Source organism: Catharus ustulatus, chromosome 11 (genome assembly GCF_009819885.2).
Source record: "Catharus ustulatus isolate bCatUst1 chromosome 11, bCatUst1.pri.v2, whole genome shotgun sequence".
Taxonomy (NCBI): domain Eukaryota; kingdom Metazoa; phylum Chordata; class Aves; order Passeriformes; family Turdidae; genus Catharus; species Catharus ustulatus.
In genome coordinates this window covers 20,969,817-20,993,484 of record NC_046231.1, presented here as the reverse complement: position 1 = coordinate 20,993,484, position 23,668 = coordinate 20,969,817, and the positions used below count along the sequence as shown (strand labels likewise).

General features: G+C 61.0%; 1 long non-coding RNA gene across 1 annotated transcript; it reads left to right on the top strand.

Annotated features, from left to right (window-relative positions):
- The first annotated feature begins 804 nt into the window (after positions 1-804).
- Positions 805-7,306, top strand: LOC117001675. Its single transcript, XR_004419093.2, has 2 exons — positions 805-1,222; positions 5,013-7,306. It is a non-coding gene; the product is annotated as an uncharacterized LOC117001675 (long non-coding RNA).
- Positions 7,307-23,668: the final 16,362 nt, after the last annotated feature.

Sequence of the window (23,668 nt, the reverse complement as noted above, 5' to 3'; positions counted from 1 at the left end):
CCAGTAAATGATGGAGAAACTGAGCAGGGCTGGGCTGTTCCCTGTGTCCTGCCTGGTGATTCCCATCTGCATCCCTTGGCCTTAGGGCCCTCTAAAGGCATTGGCTTCAGGAGCATCCACACTTCAGTGGAGGCACAAGCCACAAACCCACTTCTACCTTCAAAAAGACACCCAAACCAGGAGTTTTGGGAAGAAAAGCTGGAAAATGGGGTTGGCTGCTACACCAATGGCTGGCCAGGATGAAGTCATGGCACAACTGAACCGCTGGGGCCAGGATTTTGGCACAAGTTGGGGACACTCTGTTGCACAAGGCTGAGACGGCCGTGCCAGGCGACACACGGCCAGAGGGCACCCCAGAACCCCCACCCATCACCACAAGTCCCTCCTCCGCTCTCCCCTTCCCAATTTCCCGGGCCCCCCTAAGCAGCAGACGGATGCTGGGTAAGAGGTGTGTCTGTGGGAGCCGTGCTCGCCACGCAGCATCGCCGGTCTGCGGCGGCGCTCGCCATCCCTGCCACGGGCTCTCCCGGCTGGGCTGGGGGCACAACTTGGGACAGACGGGGCTCAGCCTCTCCATGTGACACCAGCACCACGGGCAGGCTGCGGAGCCCCCGCCGAGGGACGAGGACGTCGCCCAGCTGGCCTTGGCGAAGGGAAGGGGTCCCTGGTGGGTCCCCGCCACCGGGCACGGCGATGCCAACTCCTTTCTCTGCCTTCTCCCCTTTTCCTCCCCCCATTTGGCATTTGGCAGCGGAGCCGTGGCGGCGGCTGGGGTGCGCAGTGCCGGGGAAGGGCTGCCAAGCCTCGGCAGCCCCCCGCGGCCCCCCGGCCCCCCGTGCCAAGGCTGGTGGCTGGCAGAAGGGCTGCCTGCGCCTGGCAGGGCTCCGTCAGCTGCGGGAGGATCCCTGTGCCGCGCTCGCTGCCAATTTCCCTGCGAGCTGGCACCGCAGGCGGCTCCGGAGGCACCGGCAGAGAAGGCTGGGGAGGACGGATTGTGAAAGGGAGAGAGGAGAAAAAAAAAAAAATAATGGACACATGCCATCGCTGGAGCGGTGAGGCTGCCAAAACGCCAGCAGGCAGCGGGGGCCAAAACCCACCGGCGGCGGAGAGGAGGGTCTGGCAGCGCGTCCCGGCGTGGGCACATGGAGGACGGGCAGCGTGGAGGAGGCACGGCGTGGCTGAGGCAGGACGGGCGGCAGCGGAGGAGCCGCACAGGACAGAGGTATTTGCCTTCGTTTCGCAGGGCGTGCGTGTGCGTGCATGTGTCTGTGCCAGGCTCTGCATCCCCGCCGGTGCAGGCTGCCACGGCCTCCCTGCCCGTCCCTCCATCTCCTGCCTGGCCTGTCCCGCCATTCCTGCCTGGCCTGTCCCACAGTGCTTCCCTGCCTGTCCCACAGTGCTTCCCTGCCTGTCCCACAGTCCTTCCCTGCCTGTCCCACAGTCCTTCCCTGCCTGTCCCACAGTCCTTCCCTGCCTGGCGTGGTGCCGGCCGGGCTCCCCTTGGGGCTGCACTGAGGCTTCGCCGCACGCGGGGCCGCGAGCGAGGTCGTGGCTTTGTTTGGTTGGGCTTTAGCGAGGTCGTGGCTTTGTTTGGTTGGGCTTTGTCTGCTGCCGGCGGAGGGGCCGGGGCTGCCGGGGCTGCAGGAAGGGAGGTGTGAGCCCAAGTCCTGCTGCCAGCAGCGCTGGCACGTGGGAGATGTGCCCTGCTCCCAGCCCGGGGCTGCCCCGGAGCACAGCCTGGCGGCTGGGGGAGAAGGAGAAAGGGAGGGTGGGCAGAGAGCCCTGCATCCATCACCGTGCTGGGAGGAGGAGAGGGAAAGGCAGGATTGCAGGACAGCAGGGAGCTCGTGGTCCCATGACTCACACAATGCCATGGGGTGCTGGGTGAAGGAGATGGGGTGTGAGTGGGTGTTTGTGTGGGGTTGGGGGTATGGGGGGAGTGGGGAGCCTTGGGGAGGCAGGGCAGAGACCTGGTGCTGCTGTGTGCCCTCCTGCCTGCCCAGAGTGCAGGAGCAATGTTGGAGCCATTCCCAAGCCAGGAACAGTGTGGGAACACTGCTCCACTGGCACCGTGGGAAGTGGCTGCAAAAGGGTCCCCAAGGGCCACCACACCTGGCCCGTGCTGGGGGAAGGAGCAGACATAAAGGGAAACGGGGATTCTGGCACTCCCAAATCTCACAGCACCCCAATTCCTGCTGCTCTGCACGCCTGAAGGATCCCAGCTGTGCCCACCAGCACCCCTGTGCCTGGGGATGCCCACTCTGCACCAGAACAAACCTCCCTCAGCGCCCATCACCTGCAGGAGCTGGGAGTGATGTCGAGTGAGGCAAAAGATGTCCTGTCCCATCCCATCCCATCCCATCCCATCCCATCCCATCCCATCCCATCCCATCCCATCCCATCCCATCCCATCCCATCCCATCCTCCACCCTCCAGTGCTGACTGGACTGACCACTTGGCCACTCGGCTTTGAGCTGCAGGAGCTGCTCTGCCCATTCCTGCATTGGATATTGGGGTTAAACACAACAGCCCGCTGCAGCATGATCCCCAAAATGTCCAAGGAAGGATCCTGCACCTGGATGGCACCACCACAGCATTTCCTGCTCCCGTCATTCCCCAGAGGACGAAGCCCTGAGCCCTGTGCCCGCCCCACGCTGCTCAGTGCAGGGCCAGGAGGGCAGGAACGCTCCCCGTGCCACGGGATGATCCCCCCATCTCCCCCTCTCCCTCGTTTTCCTCCGTATTTCACAGTTCCTGCTTCCTGCACAAGGCAGGGGTCTCCAGGGACTCCAGCCAGATGTTCTCTGCAGCACACCACATTGCTTTCCTAATGAAATATTCATGGAGCCTCTCCGCCTCTTGCCATGAAAGCCTTCTGCAGCTCCCAGCCATGGAAACGCTGCGCAGGCAGCATTCCTGCAAAGCTCCCGGCCCCCTGCTTCCCGCTCGGCACCTCCACCTTCCTCTGCCTCCTCCCACCAGAGCTGCCGGAGCGCGGCTTTGTCCCTCTCGCCTTGCAGGTGAGGCAGCAGCCAGAGCCACGTGTGGGGACACCGCTGTCCCCAGGCGTTTGCCCACCCCGAGGAAGGTCCCTCCGTGGCTGGGAGGATGGGGCAGACCCCGGGGCACGGAGGGGTCTCACCGATCCCCTGCCCATCCCGGTGCTCCCGGTGCTCCCGGTGCTCCCGCCGGCTCCCAGCCAGCCCGCGGCATTAGCGATGCTGTGCACTGTAATCCAATTAGGTTGTTTATGCAAACAATCAGGTTTTATGTTTTGGTAAAAAGCTTAAATAACCTTAATCAAAGTGAAAGACCTGAAACTGTCGCTGGCGGGGGCTGCGGGGTGGTGGGGGGTGGCAGGACCCTGTGCCGGGCTGGTGACACCGCCTGGCTGGTGACACTGCCTGGTGACACTGCCCAGCTCACACCTCTGCCGACAGCCCCGGCACTCAGCACCAAGCTCTCACCACGTGAGAGCTGCTCTGCTCCATCGCAGAGGCTCTGAGCTGTTCCTCTGGCTCCTGCTTCCTTCCAGTGTCACACCCAGCAAGCCCCACCCTGGCCAGGACATCCTGGGACATCTTGTCACCTCTGTCCCCAAATGTAGGAGCGCTGAGAGGTGACATTGTGCACCCAGTGACTGATCCAGCACACTGCCACCCTCACATCACCAGCTCTGGGTGCTCCAGCAGCACCACAGCATCCCCAGCCCCAGGAAAAAATCCCTGCAGCTCCAGCTCGGGTCAGTGTGAGGTGGCACAAGGGACTGTGCTGTGTCCCTGTGCCCGTGCAAGGATGGCACAGGGAGCTGGGGAGCAGGGCTGGTTCTGGAGGGCTGTGCCCACGGTGCTGCCTCCTGCACACCCCGACTTTCTGGAGGAGTAATAAGCTATGCATGTAGTGTAGAAATAAAACATGTTCTGCAGAACAAATGATGTTAATTTGCTGAGAGGCTCTGAAGCCGAGTATTAGCGAAATGCCTTGAGGGAGAGAGCGGCAGCTGTGCTGGAATTAATGGCAACGTGCCGAATTAGCACCGCTATGCATCATAGTCAGAGGGAAAAATTACCGGAGAGATGAGGAAAACAACCCCCTCCGTGTGCCAGCCCCGACCCCGGGGCACGCTGCCGAGCACGGCCGGTGCGGCGGGTCCTGGAGCCCGTGGGATGTCCCTGTGTGTCCCTGGTGTGCCCCTGTGTGTCCCTGGTGTGTCCCTGGTGTGTCCCTGGCCCTGTGGGCACAGCTCAGTTCACTCTGAGCCCAGCAGCCTCCCCTGCCAAGGGGTGTGTCCTCAGGACTGCTCTGCATCCCTCCTGACCAAACCATCCCTCCTAATCAAACCATCCATTCCATCCCACCCTGCTCCCAGGGATCATCTCCTCCAGGATCTGTATCCCTCCTGACAAACCATCCATCCTGACCAAACCATCCATCCCATCCCACCCCACTCCCAGAGACCATTTCCTCCTGCTGCTCCCCCATTCCTTCCCCTCCTTTCCGGGGTGTTATTCATCTCCTTGTGTGTTTATTCCTTCTCTTCATCCCCGTGGTTGAGTGCCTAAAGTCTGTATCTCCTCACTGATTCCCAGCAGTGCATCTGGTTTGGGCTCTGCAGCCTCCTCGGAGCATCCGCCTCCCTCCCCCTCCGCCCTCCGGCTGCAGGATCGCGCTGTGGATGGGGCATTACCTCCTAATGGGCGCTTCCAGTAAATTCCACACCTCTGATGGGTATTTAACACCGATATCCATCTCTGCAGGTCCCACAGTGCTGCTGTGTCTCGTGGGAAGTTGGGTTTGGCCCTTGGGTGGCTGCATCCAAGGCTGTGCAGATGGCAGGAGCAGTTATCCCAGCAGAGACTGGCACTGGTGACATCCTGAGCCGGTATTTCCCTGAATCCCTCATCATCCCCTGTGCCCACTGCAGCTGGTGGCTGCTCATCCTCAGCCTAACACAAAAATAAAACATCTCCCTATTGTCACCCTCAACTTTTTCTCCCGTTTTTCCTCTGCAGGTCTCAGGAGCTGCCCCAGCCTGGCCCTGGATGTCGCTGTGCCACCCCTCCTGTTGTGGGACAATCCTGGGGCTGTGGCTCAGGTGATGTGATGGATGTGGATGTGCCACCAGCCTGGTCCTTGCTGGGATGTGCCAACAACTGCTGAGCACCGAACCTGCAGGGATGTGGCAATGGGAATGGGATTTCCCCTGTGACCCTGCTGCAGCCACCAGGATCCAGCATCCCTGGGAGTGAGGAAGCTTTTTCCATGCAGAGGTTTATCCATGCACAGGTTTATCCATGCAGAGGTTTATCCATGCAGAGGTTTATCCATGAAAGCACAAGTGGAGCTTTACCAAACATTTCGAGGGCCTGTGGCAGCCTTGGGGCCCGGATTCTGCCTGGGAAGGAGGAACGTGGTGCCAGCCCTGCTCCAGACCACAGGAGCACAGGAGCTGATGCCAGCACCACCCAGGGGACCTGCCTGGACACTCTGAGGGCTGTGCCAGGCCCTGCTCTGCTCACCTGGAGCCCCATCAGCCCTGATCCCAGCCCTTCTCCTTGTCCTGGGACGCTCTGTGTGGTGTGCCCCATCCCCACCCCACACCAGGAGCTGAGGGTGCCATCCCACCCTTCCATCCCCGAGGAACTGGGCTGGGAAATGCTGTCGGGGGGCTGCTTTTGGAGGGGCCAGGGGAGCTGGAGAGGTTCTGGGGTGCTGGGTGCTGCGGGTGCCCGGGGGCAGGCGGGAGCTGCCGGTCACTGCCAGGTTACATCTGCCGGGGCACGCAAGAGTGACTCCAGATGCATTAGAAGTGCCGTGCTCCAATTTCAATTTCATCGTCTCACAATCATTTTCAGGCTCCTCTTAGTGCCACATTAACGAAGCCTGCTCGTTTGAATGCATAATTAGCCCAAGCATTCTACCTCGCTAATTTCGAAGCAAGGGGGGGGAGAGAAGGGGGGGAATTTGCATATTAATTTAGCAGAGGGAGAGAAAAACTGTTTACCACTTGCTTCTTGCTGTTGATCACAGCGGACTTAACTCTTTCCCGGGTGCCATCTGGAGCTGCGGAGCCGGCGCCCAGCCGGCACGTGGGACGGGCTGCAAAGGTTACACACAGCAATTAAATCCTCCCGACCACCCGGGCTGCCCCGGAGCTCACTGCGAGCGCTGGGGCTGCGGCTCCTGAGAGCGCAGGGCACACAAAGAGAGGCTGAGGTGGAGGTGGCAGCTCCAAGGTGCCCCCCTGCCCTCCTCCCCGTGTCACTTCAGGGTGACAGGGTGCCATCCCGGAGCTGTCCCTGCCATCCTTGGCAAAGCCAGAGGAGGGATTCCCAACAGTGCCATCCCTTCTATGAGGAGTGTTTGGATCCACTCTGTCATCCCCTTCAAAGGGACACATTTGGCCTCAGGTCTCTCTGATTTTTAACATCATCCACCCATAAATGATGTTGGATGAGCGTGTGCCTTCCCCAGGATCCCTCTGCAGGAGGATCAGGGCACGCTGATCCACAGATGCTGCACACAAAGAGCACCCGAGGAGCTGGGTGGGCAGAGCTGAGCACTGAGAACTCCTGACAGCCCCCCAAACACCATCTCCCTTTGTTTGGGAGTCTGTGGGCGTCTTGAGCCGAGGTTGGAGGTAATTTGTCTGTCTCCTGCAGCGGGCTGTCATCTCGCATCTGTGAGCCAGTTCCATTTGCACTGCCATTAAAAAAATCTCAGGTCTGACAGGTAGTAAAAAAATACATTGAAAAAACAGCAACAGGATGTTGGGAATATCACGGGCTCGTCGCTGCTGGACCACCCTCACACCCGGCTATTGCTGTCCAGGTATTGCTGGATGTGAGGGTGGTCACAACCTATTTTGGCCTTAGGACGTGTATCCCCAGGGATATCCCCTTTGCACCTCCATCCCAGCTCCCCAAAATGCTTTCCTCACCCCTGGGGACCGCCTGCCCCATCATCCACCCTGTCTGGCTGGCTCGGAGCCATCCCAGCGCGTCACAGCGTTTTGGGGACACCTCCATCCTCGGCATCCCTGTGCGACTCCCGCATCCCAGGCGCACGGAGCGATGCCCGGGGGTTTATCCTGCCCCTGCTCCGGAGCTGCGGGGAAGGGACACATCCCAAATGTGCCTCTGGGGTCTCCGGAGTGGCCGGAGCGGTGCCGGCGCTGCGGAGGAGCGCGGGGCTGGCTCGGAAAGGGTTAACAGTTGATTACAGCCTTTGTCTCCGCATCAGTGTACATAATGCGACCGCATTTGCATACTGCAGTGTGCGCTCAATTAAAATGAACTTTTAATTTCTTCTAAGTAAATTACTTCTTCCCGCTACGTGACGCGCACAAAATGTCAGAATAATGGGAGAGCCTTAATGAGCTGGGAATGAGGGGCAGGGAGGGGAATGCTGGGGGCTCCGGCTCCCCTCTGGGCCACTCCTGCCGGGGGAAAGGATGGATCCTGCTCTCTTCTGCCTTCCCTGCTGGGCCACGGGACATCCCTGCTGCCAGGATGTCCCCTGGGCAGGGCAGGGGTCGTCACCTCCTCCCCATCCCCATCCCCTCCTCCTGCCGGGTACGGAGCTCTCCAGGCCCTGCCCTCATCCCAGCATGTGTGGGGACACAGGAATATCCATCCCTGCACGGGTCTGAGCTCTCCGGGTGCTGCCCTCATCCCGGGAAGTGTGGGGACAAGGAATATCCATCCCTGCACGGGTCTGAGCTCTCTGGGCCCTGCTCCCATCCCGGGATGTGTGGGGACACAGGAATATCCATCCCTGCACGGGTCTGAGCTCTCTGAGCCCTGCCCGCACCCCGGGATGTGTGGGGACAAGGAATATCCATCCCTGCACGGGTTTGAGCTCTCCAGGCCCTGCCTTCATCCCGGGATGTGTGGGGACACAGGAATATCCATCCCTGCACGGGTCTGAGCTCTCCGGGCCCTGCTCCCATCCCGGGATGTGTGGGGACAGGGATGTCCCTGCAGGATGTGTGGGGACAGGGATGTCCCTGCAGGGAGCGGAGTTCTGCAGGTCCTGCCATTCCGCACCTCCCAAAAATGCTTCCTGGGGCATCTCCTTCCCAGGCGGCCTCGCAGCACCCCCGGGAGCCTCGGCCCACTCCGTCTGTCCTTCCTTCCCTCGGGGGATGCTCGGGGAGGGTCACGGAGCCCCCGCCCGAGCGGGTCCGCGGGGGCCAGATGGCAGGCGAGATTACTGGAATTTGATTTTCAGATAAATCACAAACCTGGATGAGCGAGTGCTGCTCCAGATGCATTATCCGTAATCCCCTGGAAGGGAACCTTTCGGAGGAGACGGTGCCCGTGCCAGCTCGGCAGCAGCTGGGTAATCCCGCACAGCCCGGGGGAATCAGCTGCTGCCGCCCGGCCGCTCCCCGCTGTGTCACCCGCGCTCGCCACGACCCACATTCGGTCCCGAGCCCGGCCCCGAGCAGATGGAGCCAGATGGAATCACACCGGGAGCACACGGGCACCAGGACGAGCCCGTGCCCGCCGTGCCCGTGCCTGGCTGGCGCCCCCGCCCTGCCCAGCGCCGCGGGAGGAGGGTGAGGGGGCAGGGGGTCTCTGCTGGGTTCCCCCCACTCCATTTCTCCCAATAAGTGATGCCCAGAGCGTCCCAATGCTGCCCAGGGCTGCTGGTGAGGGGGGCATGGAGACCCTCTCTCCTCTTATCCAGCACCCCTAAATCCCTGGGGATGGATCTCCATTGATCCCACAGATGAGCTGGGATGTGGGAATGGCTGCAGGCTGGAAAAGCTGCTGTGGAGGGTGAGGGGAGGGCCTGGCACCCATGGGGGCTGCTCGTGCCCCTCCCTGGGGTGCTGGTGCTCTGGGCTGCCCAGGGGAACTGGCACCAGGAGCTGGGAAGAGCAGGGGCCTGCAAGCCCCAGAATTCCAGGGGTGTTCAGGGCCATGCTGAGGGTTCTCCCATGGTTTGGGGGTGTGTTTTGGGGGCACAACGAGTTTTGGAGGTTCTGAGCTGGGCACATCTTCCTTGACCTCAGGTTTGACCCATCTCTACTTGCTTCTTGCAGCTCCTCCTCTCCTTCAGCAGCACAAATCCAGGATCCCCCTGAATAAATATCACCTGCTAGAGGTGGGGGGTGCAAGGTGCAGCACAAAACCCCTCTATCCCTGCTCTGCCTGGCCAAGCACAGTCGTGGACCCTGGTGGTGACCCCGATTTCCCAGGTGGGGGTGGCAGGTTGTGCCCACCTGGCACAGGACATTCATGGCAAAGCCCTGGCACAAAAGCCAGGCCTGGCACAGGGGGTGCAGAGCCATGGCTGGAGCATGTGCTGATCAATGGGTGCTTAAACCTGAGCCTGCACCTCCTCCCCGGGGGCAGGGGGGCTGGGGGGCCAGGGGGAGGTGACAGATATTAATTCCTCCTCATCTCCTGAAGGAAAAGGGATGGAAAAATCCGAGTAGGGAAAGCAAAGCTTTGTGTGGCTCCAGCGTGCTCTGGGAATGTCACACTGTGCACCAGGATGGTCCTTGCACACCTCAAGGTGTGTCCCCCCAAAGGACAATCCCAACTGTGTCCCCCAAAAGGAAAGGGCCCCCAGGCTGTGACACTGAGTGCTTTAACAAACCCACATTTGTGGGGGTCAACAGAAACTCCAAACCTCGGCTATTGCTGAACCCTGCTTTTTATTCTCCCTCCCCATCCCTCTGTTTCATGCTCATTTGGAGGGAGCATGAGGGATTTGTTCTGTACTCATCTCCCCATGGTGGTGGCCCAGCTTCCTGGGCTGGTGTTCTCCTCTCCCTGGTGTTCCCCTCTCCCTGGGCTGGTGTTCCCCTCTCCCTGGTGTTTCCCTCTCCCTGGGCTGGTGGTCCCCTCTCCCTGGGCTGGTGTTCTCCTCTCCCTGGGCTGATGTTCCCCTCTCCCTGGGCTGGTGTTCCCTCTCCCTGGGCTGGTGTTCTCTCCCTGGGCTGGTGTTTCACTCTCCCTGGGCTGGTGTCCCCTCTCCCTGGTGTTTCCCTCTCCCTGGGCTGGTGTTTCACTCTCCCTGGTGTTTCCCTCTCCCTGGGCTGGTGTTCTCCTCTCCCTGGGCTGGTGTTCCCTCTCCCTGGGCTGGTGTTTCACTCTCCCTGGTGTTTCCCTCTCCCTGGGCTGGTGTCCCCTCTCCCTGGGCTGGTGTTTCCCTCTCCCTGGGCTGGTGTCCCCTCTCCCTGGGCTGGTGTTCCCTCTCCCTGGGCTGGTGGTCCCCTCTCCCTGGGCTGGTGTTCCCCTCTCCCTGGGCTGGTGTTCTCCTCTCTCTGGGCTGGTGTTCCCTCTCCCTGGGCTGGTGTTCCCTCTCCCTGGGCTGGTGGTCCCCTCTCCCTGGGCTGGTGTTCCCCTCTCCCTGGGCTGGTGTTCTCCTCTCTCTGGGCTGGTGTTCCCCTCTCCCTGGGCTGGTCACCACCTCCCCAGGCTGTTCCCCCCTCTCCAGCGTGGCAGGGCTGGGATGCAGCAGTGCCAAACCCCCTCCCCTCTGGGGGCAGGCATTTCCCATCCCTCGTGCCCCTGCTGGGCTCGGTGCTCCCCCAGACCCCCGGTGGCAGCCAGGGAGCACGCGCCAGCTTTCCCCCCAACGCCAAAATTTACATTGAACCACAAATTAATTTCATAATTTTTTCCTCTCTAATTATGCCAACATCTGCTGCGAGGCCCAAGCTGTGCGCATGCATTTTAATACATCCCTCCCCCCGCCTCTCCCAGCACTGAACTTTTCCGTAATTATCACCAGGAGAAGGGCTCCTTTCTGCAGGAGGGAGAGGCCAAGGCTGGCACAGGCAGAGTGAGGTGCAGGCAGGAGCTGTGCCCAGCCTGTGGGGCATTATTTCCAGGATAAAAGGGAAGGAGAAGGGATGAGGCTGCTCCAGAGCAGCTTGGGAGAGCAAAGGGACAGCAGGGACCCTCCATGCCCAGGGAGCTGCTCCCTGTGCTGGGATGGGGCTCCCAGGACAGCTCTGCCCCAGGGATGCTCCATCCCAGCCATGGAGAGCAGTTCCCAGCTCTGCCCCAGGGATGCTCCATCCCAGCCATGGAGAGCAGTTCCCAGCTCTGCCCCAGGGATGCTCCAGCCCAGCTCTGCCCCAGGGATGCTCCATCCCAGCCATGGAGAGCAGTTCCCAGCTCTGCCCCAGGGATGCTCCATCCCAGCCATGGAGAGCAGTTCCCAGCTCTGCCCCAGGGATGCTCCATCCCAGCTCTGCCCCAGGGATGCTCCATCCCAGCCATGGAGAGCAGTTCCCAGCTCTGCCCCAGGGACACCTCGGTCCTGTTGTCACCCCACAACCCTGTTGGGGTGAAGCTGGTGACGTGCCAGCCCTCTCATGTTCCCACTGCATGGCTGCTCCCTCTCAGGGAGATGTTTCACGGCCTCACTGGAAAATGCAAAAAGGTCATTTGGCTGCCAAGTAATTAAACCTGGCAATTATCAATGTAGAGCAGCGAGCTCCTGGCTTGGCAGGAGCTCCGGGGATGCCACGTGAGCCTCGGGGGGGCAGAAATGGGGCAGTGGGACAATCCCAGCACATCCCCCGTGCTGGGACCCGACCTCCTGCACCGGCAGCACCTCCGGAGAGCCCACGGGGCTGCCACGCTCTCATTAGAAAGTTCATCAAGTGTTTTAATTAAAAGGTGAGGGGATGGAGGTGTTGCTTGGATACAGGATGAGCTTGCATGCCGCGCTCCGAGGAGGAGCATCCTGCTCTGGGCGTGGATGCACGGATACCCAAACGTGGGCAGCAGCAGCTGGGAGCTGCCTCTGGATCGGGAAGGGCTCGATCCTATTCGGCGCTGAGCTCTGGATGTGCCCACGGACCACCCAGGGCATGAAATCCCTTTTCCCTTTTCCTGCTCGAGGCACCCACCCCGTGCAGCATCCCCGGGGGGCAGCGGGGCCGCCCCGCACCGTGCCCGGGGTACCCGGGGGTGCCCGGGGTGCTCAGGGGTACCCGGGGGTGGCCGGGGGTGCCCGGGGGTGCTCAGGGGTACCCGGGGTGCTCAGGGGTGCCCAGGGGTGCCCGGGGGTGCTCAGGGGTGCCCGGGGGTGCTCAGGGGTACCCGGGGGTGTCACCCCGCGCGGGGCCGGCTCCCGTGGCAGCCCAGGTGTGACAGCAGGAGCGGGGCCGCTCAGCCCCGTTCGGCTGCTGCCGCCCGCCCGCCGCGCAGCCGGAGCAGATGGCAGGCGACAGAAGCTGCCGATGAATAATACACGTCTAATGAGCGCCGCTCCCAACGCCGCCCGCGCCGCCGCTGCCCCGCACGCCCCATCTGCGCCCGCCAGCTCGGGGGTGCCGGCCCTGGTACCCATGGGTGCTGCCCCTCACCCTGCAGTGTGCCTGGCACCCATCAGTCCTTCCCCACACCCTGCGGTGTGCCTGGCACCCATCAACCCTGCCCCACACCCTGCGGTGTGCCTGGCACCCATCAGTCCTGTCCAGCACCCATCAATCCTGCCCAGCACCCATCAATCCTTCCCCACACCCTACAGTGTGCCTGGCACCCATCAACCCTGCTCAGCACCCTGCAGTGTGCCCAGCACCCGTCAGTCCTTCCCCACACCCTGCAGTGTGCCTGGCACCCATCAGTCCTGCCCCACACCCATCAATCCTGCCCAGCACCCATCAGTCCTGCCCCACACTCTGCTCTGTGCCTGGTACCCAGGGGTGCTGCCCCACACCCTGCGGTGTGCCTGGCACCCATCAGTCCTGCCCCACACCCTGCGGTGTGCCTGGCACCCATCAGTCCTGCCCCACACCCTGCGGTGTGCCTGGCAGTCACAGATCCATTCCCACACCGGAGTTTCACTGCCATCCACCTGGCACCCACAAGCCCTGCCACATCCAGGGATGTCTGTGCCCTGTGCTGGCACTCCTGGGTGCTGTCCCACACCAGGGTCCCCCTGGCACACACAGATCCATCCCCACGCCCTGCCGTGCACCTGGCACTCCTGAACCCAGAGCTGCTCCCACCACCCTGTGCATGCTGAGGCAGGAGGATGCCAGGGGAGAGTGCTGGGCACCGAGCAGGGTGTCTGCCCGGGGCTGTGTGGGTGACACAACGTTTGGCAGCCAGATCCGTGCTGCCAGGAGCAGAGGAGTCAGGATGGGGTCAGCATCCCAAGCCTGTCCATCCCACAGACTCACTGGGGTGTGAGGGGGCTGCTTCCCTGCCTGGGGGCTCTCTGGGAGCCCTGAATTTCTCCTGGTGAGGAGCACACAGGTGAATTTTCCATCACCTCCTGTCCTGGGATGCTCCACTCACCATCTCCAAAGGGTTTGAGCCGCCATGCCCCGGGCTGATCTCCCACCCATCATCATCATCATCATCATCACCATCACCATCACCATCCTCATCCAGCCAAGCTCCCACCTCAGCTCCCCCCTTGGCTCCTCTCTCCCAGCACAGGTCAGTGGGCACCCAGAGCCAGCACCTCGGGGAGGAGGAGGATGGAAAACAAAACGCTGATGGATTGTAAAGCTATTGAAGTGCCAGCGAGTAAACTCCATATTTTTAACGGCATTTAAATGCCTCCAAGCAGATTAATAAGGTCTAGGTAATAGCAGCACCAGTCTATATTTATTCTATCTTAAACGCCAGTTTGTCAGGCTGTATTAATATTGATGGTAAGGCTTGGATTGAGGACAGGAAACGCTGGGACTTCACTTTATCTCTCCCAAACAGGCTGCTCAGCCCCTTTATCAGGGCTGCGGCTGCGGCAGCAGCTGCCTCTTCAAGGGCTCAGCGCATCCCCTCTCCCCCCCCCCACTCCCTCTTTTTAATCAGAGGAGGAGAAGTTGCTGGCTTGATCGTTCCATTTTTATCTCTTTTATTTACTCCATTTTCATGTCTTTCAGTGCATATTTTCTTCCCATCAAGGCAGGACCATTGATAGCTTAAGCTGTGTCCCCCCCGGCTCCCTCCATGAGCCTGGCTGGGAAGGACGAGGGGTAATTACCAGGAAAGAGCCCTCCCCGCCCTCCCCTCCTGCCCCACGGCAGCCACACACAGAGAGGCTCCCCAGGAGGGGCTGAGCTGCCATTTGGGGGGGGTCTGGGGGGAACAACCACTCCTCACCCAGCCCCTGCTCCCCAGCCCCTCCAACGCCTCTCAGTGCTGCTGCAGAGGGTCCTGTGCCCACTGCCACCATCCTGCCCCACTGGGCACCCCAAAAACCCCTTCAAAGAGCTGCTGGGTTCTCTGGAAACCCCTTCAATAGCTGCTGGGTTCTCTGGAAACCCCTTCAATAGCTGCTGGGTTCTCTGGAAACCCCTTCAATAGCTGCTGGGTTCTCTGATCTCTGCCATGTGGGCAGAACCCACTGAATTCCCACCCAGAACCCGCTGTGGGCCGAGGCAATGCTGAGGACAAACCCAATTTCTTCCTGAATATTCCCCAAAGCGCAGATTCCTGCCTGCCTCTTCCCTGCCAGCATTTGAAATGCAAAGTACTCTGGGTCTTGATTAATGCTACAAATCATCCAGCTGGGGAGCAGCCGTGTGCCCACGTGGCTGGGGCGCGGGGCCGGCACCGACGGCGCTCCCCAGGCCCGGAACGTGCACGGCAAACTGTGCAGCCCTTCCCTGGTAGGCCGGGAAAAGCGATGCACAGGGAATTTGCACATGATTTCAGATGGGGCAGAGCTGGCTCTGCGGGTAATGAATGCAAAATAATCGGAATAAATGCTAATTGTGGGAGGAGGGAGGCGGCCTGGAGTGGGGTTTGGAGAAAGGCTGGAAAAATCCATGTGGAGAGCAGGACAGGCTGGATGGACCGGGATAGCCTGGGGGTGCTGGGGGTCCCAGGGGTGTCCAAGGATGCTGAGTATCCACGGGATGCAGGAACACCACAGGAGCTCACAGGAACGCTGGGGGCTGTGCTCATCCCACCCCGCATGGCCACAAACCCTTGTTCAGGGATGTGCTGGGAGAATCCCTGTCCTCTCTCCACAGAGGCTCCCAGGACACCGTGGCTGGAGCAGCCCCTGCTCCCCATCACCCTCCAGCACTGGCAAAGCGAATAAGTTGAATTTAACAGCCATTAGTCCTGGAAACATCAAAGGGCTCCTCTGCCGGAAAATGAAAATCCTCATTAACTAATAAAAAGCCCATCGCTCACTCTGCCTTTAATATAATTAACACCAGCCAAGACTTCAATTAAGGTTTAATCCAAACTTCAAAATGCCACTCTCTCTCTCTCCCCCCCACCATAATTACAGTGGGCACAGCAGCTCCAGCTTTCCCTGGGATCCTGCAGTGTTCCCTGGGATCCTGAAGTGTTCCCTGGGATCCTGCAGCCCTCTCTGGGATCCTGCAGTGTTCCCTGAGATCCTGCAGTGTTCCCTGAGATCCTGCAGTGTTCCCTGAGATCCTGCAGCCCTCCCTGGGATCCTGCAGTGTTCCCTGGGATCCTGCAGTGTTCCCTGAGATCCTGCAGCTCTCCCTGGGATCCTGCAGTGTTCCCTGAGATCCTGCAGTGTTCCCTGGGGTCCTCCAGCGTTCCCTGGGATCCTGCAGTGTTCCCTGGGATCCTCCAGCCTTCCCTGAGATCCTCCAGCCCTCCCTGGGATCCTGCAGTGTTCCCTGGGATCCTCCAGCCCTCCCTGGGATCCTGCAGTGTTCCCTGGGATCCTCCAGCCCTCCCTGGGATCCTGCAGCCCTCCCTGGGATCCTCTGCCCACGCACACTCCGGGACAGTGTCCCGGCCGAGGCTGCGGTGTGAACATCCCAAATAGGAAATGTTTGTGCTCGGCAGGAGCCGGGGGTTCTGTCGGGTGCCTCTGACTTCAGCAGGGAGGAATGCAGCCGGGAGGGAGTGGGCTGGGGGGCGGTGGGAACGGGCCGGTTCTCACCACTGCCCTCCCTGCGGAGCCCGGGGCTCGCTCCAGGGATGGGGAGGTCAAGGGATGGCAGAGCCTCGAGCTGTGCTCACAGGGCTGTGACATCCTGTCCCCGCGGCAGCACCGCGCGTGGGTGGAGGTGGCCAAGGACACTTCAGGGGGATGCCTGAATTCCCCAGGGATGCAGGAATGCTGAGTGCCCCGGGGATGTGCAGGGATGCTGGGTACCACAGGGATGCAGGGATGATGGCTACCCAGAGATGCTGAGTACCACAGGGATGTGGGATGCTGGGTACCCAGGGATGTGCAAGGATGCTGGGTACCACAGGGATGAGGAGATGCTGGGTTCCCATGGATGCTGGGTACCCAGGGATGTGCAAGGATGCTGGGTACCACAGGGATGAGGAGATGCTGGATACCCAGGGGTGCTGGGTTCCATTGGATGCTGGGTACCACAGGGATGAGGAGATGCTGGGTTCCCATGGATGCTGGGTACCACAGGGATGAGGAAATGCTAGGTTCCCATGGATGCTGGGTTCCCATGGATGCTGGGTACCACAGGGATGAGGAGATCCTGGGTTCCCATGGATGCTGGGTACCACAGGGATGAGGAAATGCTGGGTTCCATTGGATGCTGGGTACCACAGGGATGAGGAGATGCTGGGTTCCATTGGATGCTGGGTACCACAGGGATGTAGGGATGCTGGGTTCCCATGGATGCTGGGATCCCATGGATGCTGGGTTCCCAGGGATGTGCAGGGATGCTGGGTTCCCATGGATGCTGGGTTCCCAGGGATGTTGGGTTCCCAGGGATGTGCAGGGATGCTGGATACCCATGGATGCTGGGTACCACAGGGATGCTGGGATGCTGGGTTCCCAGGGATGCTGGGTTCCCAGGGATGCAGGGATGCTGGGTTCCCAGGGATGCAGGGCGCTGTGCCCATTGCAGGACCTCACTTTTGGCCACGAGCCCTTGTTGCCACCCGATCCTGCCCGGATGGGGTGGGAGGTGCAGCCCCGGTCCTGCAGCGGGTCAGTGCTGCCATCCAGGAGCCAGCACGGGCGAGGGAGCGCCCGGCTGGACAGGCTGGGGCAGCGGAGCCGGCAGGAGAAGGACACACAGACACACAGATGGCCGCTCCCTTGGAGAGACGGCACCGTAATCCTCCCCATGGGTCCCATTATCATCCCTATCTGGTGAAAAAACTCTCATCCTGGATGTGTCTAATCCTAATCACTCCCTATCGCCCAGGACCACTTCAGACGGGCCAGACGGACGGGCGAGGCCTCTCCTGCCCGGAATATCTGCACAGGCAGCCCCGGGGGGGACAGAGGGGGGACAGGCCACCCCTTCACTCCTAATCCCTCGGCGAGCCCTTCATTTAAAAGGGGATTTGCTGTTTATTCCCTCCGCAGGCTCCACGATCATCACAGGGGTCAACATCGGAGCTGGGAGAGGTTCGTTAAAACACGAGAGTGGTGTGTTAATTGGGGGGCAATGGCTGGGGGGCTGGGAAATGCCCTGGATGGTTTCCAAACCCCAGAGCATCCCTTGGGCTCAGTGCCTGCAATGATGGGCTTGGATCTCTGTGGTTGGGGATGCTCCCACAAATCCTTCCACCGTCCCAAAACACCCAGAGGTGGTGACATCCATCCTGGGAGAGGGTGGTTGTGACACCAACCCCTCCCCCAGGCATTTCCTTGGCGGGGGGTTGAGATTTGGGCACCACACGACCCCTCTTGGACATTTAACTCCCCCTTCCCTGCTCCCACATCCATATTTATGGCAGGGATGGGCATGGGTCAGGAAGGTCATCACTTGGGGGGGGTCTCCTCCTGCCCACCCTGCCCTGGGGCGTTCCTGGGGCTGCTGGGGGGATGGGGATTAAATCCAGAAGGGAAAATATCCTGCAGCAGGTGCAGCTTGCGACAGGTCTGAACGGCTGCCAGCCGGCTCGGAAATCCCAAACACATCTGTGCTCATCAGTTGGACACCAGATGGGGCCCGGGTTGGTATTTTGGGCTGGGGTTATCTGGGGGGGTTGGGCAAGGCTGGAGGGAGGGCTGGCTGCTCCAGCCTGGGATGCTCACACCCCGCCTGCATTCCCTCATATTTACCCTGGTATTTTTAGCCTGTTTTATCAGCTGGAGGTCAGGCTCCTTTTGGGATGAGGGGCAGGTTGGGGCCACACCAGAGCTCACAGCCAGGCACCACAGCTTTGAGTCCTGGCTCTGTCTCCAAAATTCCCCAGGGACAGCCTCTCCTTGCACCCATCAGGTGGGAGCTGCAGAGCCCTGCCTGCATTAGAGGTGCTAAATGTTATCTACTCTCATTATTCTTATCCACAGCTGCACATCTAATTCCCTGGTGGATTAGGGACATCCCAGCACCAAGAGCATCTCATCTCCACCCCAGTGTCCCCCTGGCCCTGGCATCAGGGATGGCACAGGATGGCTGGATCCCTCCAGGCTGATGGCTCCAAACTCTCCTCGAGACAAATGGTGCTGGGGCCAGTCCTGTGCACCCCAGTTCTGTTCATCCCATCTGCTTCCATCCATCCATCCATCCATCCATCCATCCATCCATCCATCCCTCCATCCATCATCTATTCCATCCATCATCCATCCCTCCTTCCATCCATCCCTCCATCCATCCCTCCATCCATCATCTATTCCATCCATCATCCATCCCTCCATCCATCCATCATCCATCCTTCCATCCATCCACCATCTATTCCATCCATCCATCCATCCATCCATCCATCCATCCATCCATCCATCATCTATTCCATCCATCATCCATCCCTCCTTCCATCCATCATCCATCCATCCATCATCCATCCATCCATCCATCCATCCATCATCTATTCCATCCATCCATCCATCCCTCCATCCATCCATCCATCCATCATCCATCCATCCATCCATCCATCATCCATCCCTCCTTCCATCCATCATCCATCCATCCATCCATCCATCATCCATCCATCCATCCATCCATCATCCATCCCTCCTTCCATCCATCATCCATCCATCCATCCATCCATCCATCCATCCATCATCCATCCATCCATCCATCATCCATCATCCATCCATCCATCATCCATCCATCCATCCATCCATCATCCATCCATCATCCATCCATCATCCATCCATCATCCATCCATCCATCCATCATCCATCCATCCATCCATCCATCCATCCATCATCCATCCATCCATCCATCCATCATCCATCCATCATCCATCCCTCCATCCATCTCAGCTCCATCCATCCATCCATCCATCCATCATCCATCCATCATCCATCCCTCCATCCATCTCAGCTCCATCCATCCATCCATCCATCCATCCATCCATCCATCCATCATCCATTCATCCATCCCTCCATCCATCCATCCATCCATCCATCCATCCATCATCCATCCATCATCCATTCATCCATCCATCCATCATCCATCCATCATCCATCCATCCATCCATCCATCCATCCATCCATCCATCCATCCATCCATCCATCCATCCATTCCTCCATCCCTCCATCCCTCCATCTCAGCTCCCCCATCCCAGCCCCAGGGGATGAGGGCTGGAGCTCCGAGCCTGCTCCCTGTGGCAGCAGATGCAGCTCTGCAGCCTCCCAGCTATTTTTAGTCTGTGGCTAAATCTGGTGCCATGCGGGCTTGAGGCTTCCTGGCCGTGTGGCTGCTGCCCTGCGAGGCTCTTCTGGCTTCTGTGTGTCCTTGTAGGAGCTGGGAGCATCACGGGCACGCTCGGGGCAGGGCTCCCTGGCCAGGGTGTGCTGAGAGTGGGATGTGCAGGGTGGGAAATCCATCCCAGAGCAGGGATGGCTGCAGCAGCAGCGCGGCTTTGTAACCCCGAGTGAATGAGGGGGACAGGGTGGGGGACACCAGGGAAACATCAGCACCCTCTGCGATATTTAACAACTCCTCAGTGTCAGGATAGAGGGACAAGCCCTGACCCCAGGCACGGTGATCCTGTGAGGATCCCTCATGGCTTCACGAGGCAGGGTGATGGCACCACCCAGCCCTTCCTTCCCCCGGGGCTGGGGCCATCAGGGCACCTCTCCCCTCCCTCCCCGAGTTCCAGCCGAGCTGGGAGCTCACAATCGCCTCGATAAAAGGAGAAAGCTGTTGAATACAGAAATGTGGCTGCGTGAGTGGAGCCAGCCCAGCCCTGCACGCCCTGAGGAGGAGGAGGAGGAGGATGCGCCTTCTACAAGTCGGGCCTCTGTTCCCATCCCTACCTCCATCCTTACCCCTGTCCCCAACCCCATCTCTATCCCTGTCACTGCCTCCATCCCCGTATCTGTCCTCATTCTTATCTCTGTCCCATCCCCATCCCATCCCCGTATCTGTCCTCATTCTTATCTTTGTCCCATCCCCATCCCATCCCCGCCCGTCCCCAAGCCCCGGGGTGCCCGCAGAGCCCCGGGGTATCCGCAGAGCCCCGGGGTATCCGCAGAGTCCCGGGGTGTCCGCAGAGTCCCGGGGTGTCCGCAGGGCCCCGGGGTGCCCGCAGAGCCCCAGGGTGCCCGCAGAGCCCCAGGGTGCCCGCAGAGCCCCGGGGATGCTCAGGGTCGCGGTGCCCGGGGCTCAGAGCCCAGCTCCCCGTCAGGGCCCGGCCGCGCATCCCCGCGGCTGCCGGCGGCCGCTGCTCTCCCCTCTCCCCCTCCCCTCTCTCTCCCTTTCTGAAAATTGATAATTAACCTTTTGTCCGTGGGGCTGTTGTGTTTATTTGGCGCAGGCGGCTGCAGGGCGCTGATATGGAAATCGCAGCCGACAGGCAGCTCCCGTCCCCCCGCAATCTGCAGCGGCGCACAGCCGCTGGGCAGAGATAAGCAGGTGCTTATTCACAGCCCCGCAGCTGCCGCCGAGGGCAGCCCTACCTGATCACTCCAATCTCAGTGAAAAACTACTTGAGGTTGGGCTCCCGTGATGGAGAGAGGCGATAGGGATGCGCCAGACAGCTCCCCCGGCTCCCGCTTCGCCTCCCCGCGCCGCCTGCCTCCCTCTGCCCGCGTCCTCTCCTCTCCCTCCGTCTCCCTGCTCTGTCTTCCCTCTTATCTCCCTCTCCACATCCCTTTGATTTCTTTTTTTTTTTCCCTTTTCCTTTTTTTTTTTCCTTAAAGAATTTGTCTTTGTGTTCCCTGTGAACTCCCATCTCCCTGGCTTGGCCATCGCTCTCCTTCCCATTCCCAACTCCTGCCTTTGCTCCTGCATCCCCATTTTTCCGGGCTGGAAGAGGCAGATTTAGGCACTGATGTACAAAATCCCCATTCCCACCCCAGGCTGGGGCGGTGCCCCCATCCCAGCCCCTTTGGGAGGTGACACTCTCGGTTTGGTGCCAGCAGCTGCCGGGGATGTTTAGCTCACCGGTTGCTGCTGCCGCTTCCTTTTCCCCCTTGTTCCCCCACCCATCGCCTTCAGATGGAAAGGGGAAGGCAGTGGGGCACTGCAGGCAGTGTGGCACATGAGCACGGGGCATTTCCAGCGCTGGGGAAGCGTGCCATGCCGTGCTGTGCCATGCCATGACATCCCGTGCCATGGTGTGTCCCGCCAAGCACAGCCCGGTCCCTGTGAAGGTGACAAGACCCCGACCGCCCCCCAGGGCTTTCTGCCCTGCTTCCCCCACCTCGCTGTGATTGTGGGGGCGGTGGGAGCCCGTCCTGCTTCTCCTTTATCAGAGGAAGTTCTGCTCGGCAGCAAGGGCAGCTCTGACTCAGACAGAAACCGGCCGGGAGCACCGGCGGCTCCCGGAGCGTGGGCGGGACGGGTCACCTGTGACGGGGCAGACCCCACAACCAGGGGTTCCCCCATGCCAGGGTGGGCCCCCCACCCCCAGCAGTTCCTCTCCGTGTTAGGAGACCTCAGATGTTTCCCCTCACCAAGCCAGACCCCGGGATCCCGGGGGTTCCCCTTCCTCAGTGAGTCAGAGCTCTGATCCCAGGGGTTCCCCCTGGGCCGAGTCAGACCCCGGGTCCCCAGGGGTTCCTTGCACGCTGGGGCAGAGCTCAGGGGTCTCCCCCACACCGGGGCATTCCCTGGCAGCCCAGCCCCTGCAGCTGCCCGGGCAGGTGCTCTGTGTTTCCTGGCTGAGAAAACCCTCCCGGGGGTGACACGGGGACACGGGGCCGCAGCTGGGTGGGATTTTCCTGGCCAGCTCTGAAACCCTCTTGTTTTGACTCGCTGCCCTGGGACACTCCCCAGAAGTGTCCCCTCTCTCTGTCCCGTGGTGAGCCTGGCCCTGACCAAGGGGCAGCTTGGCAGAACCCCGAGTGATGACACAGAGCCCACCTGGGCCGGCCAGAAAGAAAAGGGGAAGAAGCCAGAGCCTGACACACAGCTGGAAACCCTGCCAAAGCTCTGCCAGCCTCCAGTCCAGCTCAGGCTGCTGTGCCTGTGCTGCTGGGGCGTCTCCAGGGTGGGCAGAGTGGAGCTGGGGTGTCCCAGCATTGCTGGGATGCAGGATGTGGGGCTGGGGTGGAACTGTGCTGGGGACAGCTATGCCACCTTCCCCCAAACACACAGACCTGGGAGGGTCCGTCTGTGGTTTGTAGCTCGTGGCCCTTTCCCCAGCACATCAGCCCCGTGCTGGGGCTTCCCCTCATCTCCCTGCAGCACCCAGAGCGTGCTCGATGTCCCCTGGGGCTCGGGGCTGCGCACAGAGGGCAGAGACCTTGCTGGTGACACCCCACTTTGCCCCCAGAGCACAGCACCCCACACCCCCACACTCAGGTACCTTCCTCCCCACCTACAGCCGGCCCTCGCTGGCCCCCCCGAGCCCCGGGCTGGGGCACAGAGCGGGGAGCCCCGGGTGCCATCTGCAGGAGCCCAGGTGGCCGCCGAGACACGCCATCTGCTCAGCCACCTTCGGGGACCGTGCAGGCGCTGCTGTATTTTTAGGACACGTTTCCTCCCTCCCACCTGCAGCCCAGAGCCGCCTTTCGGGTTTCTAACAAGTTGTTTCTCTCTCGCTGACGGCTCTTGGGGAGCCCAAACACCACACTGAGAGGGGCCTGGCTGGGGGTGCAGGATGGGGTGCACAGAGGTGTCACCCCAAGTGCTGGGGGGGTTGGGGTGATGCTGCAGCTGCAGATCAGCAGCAGCCACGAGAAAACCTCATCCCGTGGATGATCCTGGGGCGCAGCGAGGAGGGAGAGCCCCGTGTTTGTGCCAGGCTGTAAATGCACAACCACAGCACACCTTGCCATGCTGGTTGTGCCATGCAAAGGTGCACCAGGACAGCCAGGCTGTGCCGTGCCGTGCCGTGCCAGCCCTGCCATGCCACGCTGCACCAGGACAGCCAGGCTGTGCCATGCCGTGCCGTGCCAGTCCAGCCGTGCCACGCTGCACCAGGACAGCCAGGCTGTGCCGTGCCGTGCCGTGCCGTGCCAGCCCTGCCGTGCCACATTGCACCAGGACAGCCAGGCTGTGCCGTGCCGTGCCGTGCCAGTCCAGCCGTGCCACGCTGCACCAGGACAGCCAGGCTGTGCCATGCCGTGCTGTGCCAGCCCTGCCATGCCACGCTGCACCAGGACAGCCAGGCTGTGCCGTGCTGTGCCGTGCCGTGCCAGCCCTGCCGTGCCACGCTGCACCAGCACAGCCAGGCTGTGCCGTGCCGTGCCGTGCCAGCCCTGCCGTGCCACGCCGCACCAGGACAGCCAGGCTGTGCCGTGCCGTGCCGTGCCAGCCCTGCCGTGCCACGCTGCACCGCGCCAGCCCCGCGCCGTGAGGAAGTGAGGCCGGCGCGAAGGGGAAGTTGTTGGAAAGTCAGACCGGAATGGCTGATAGGGAAGG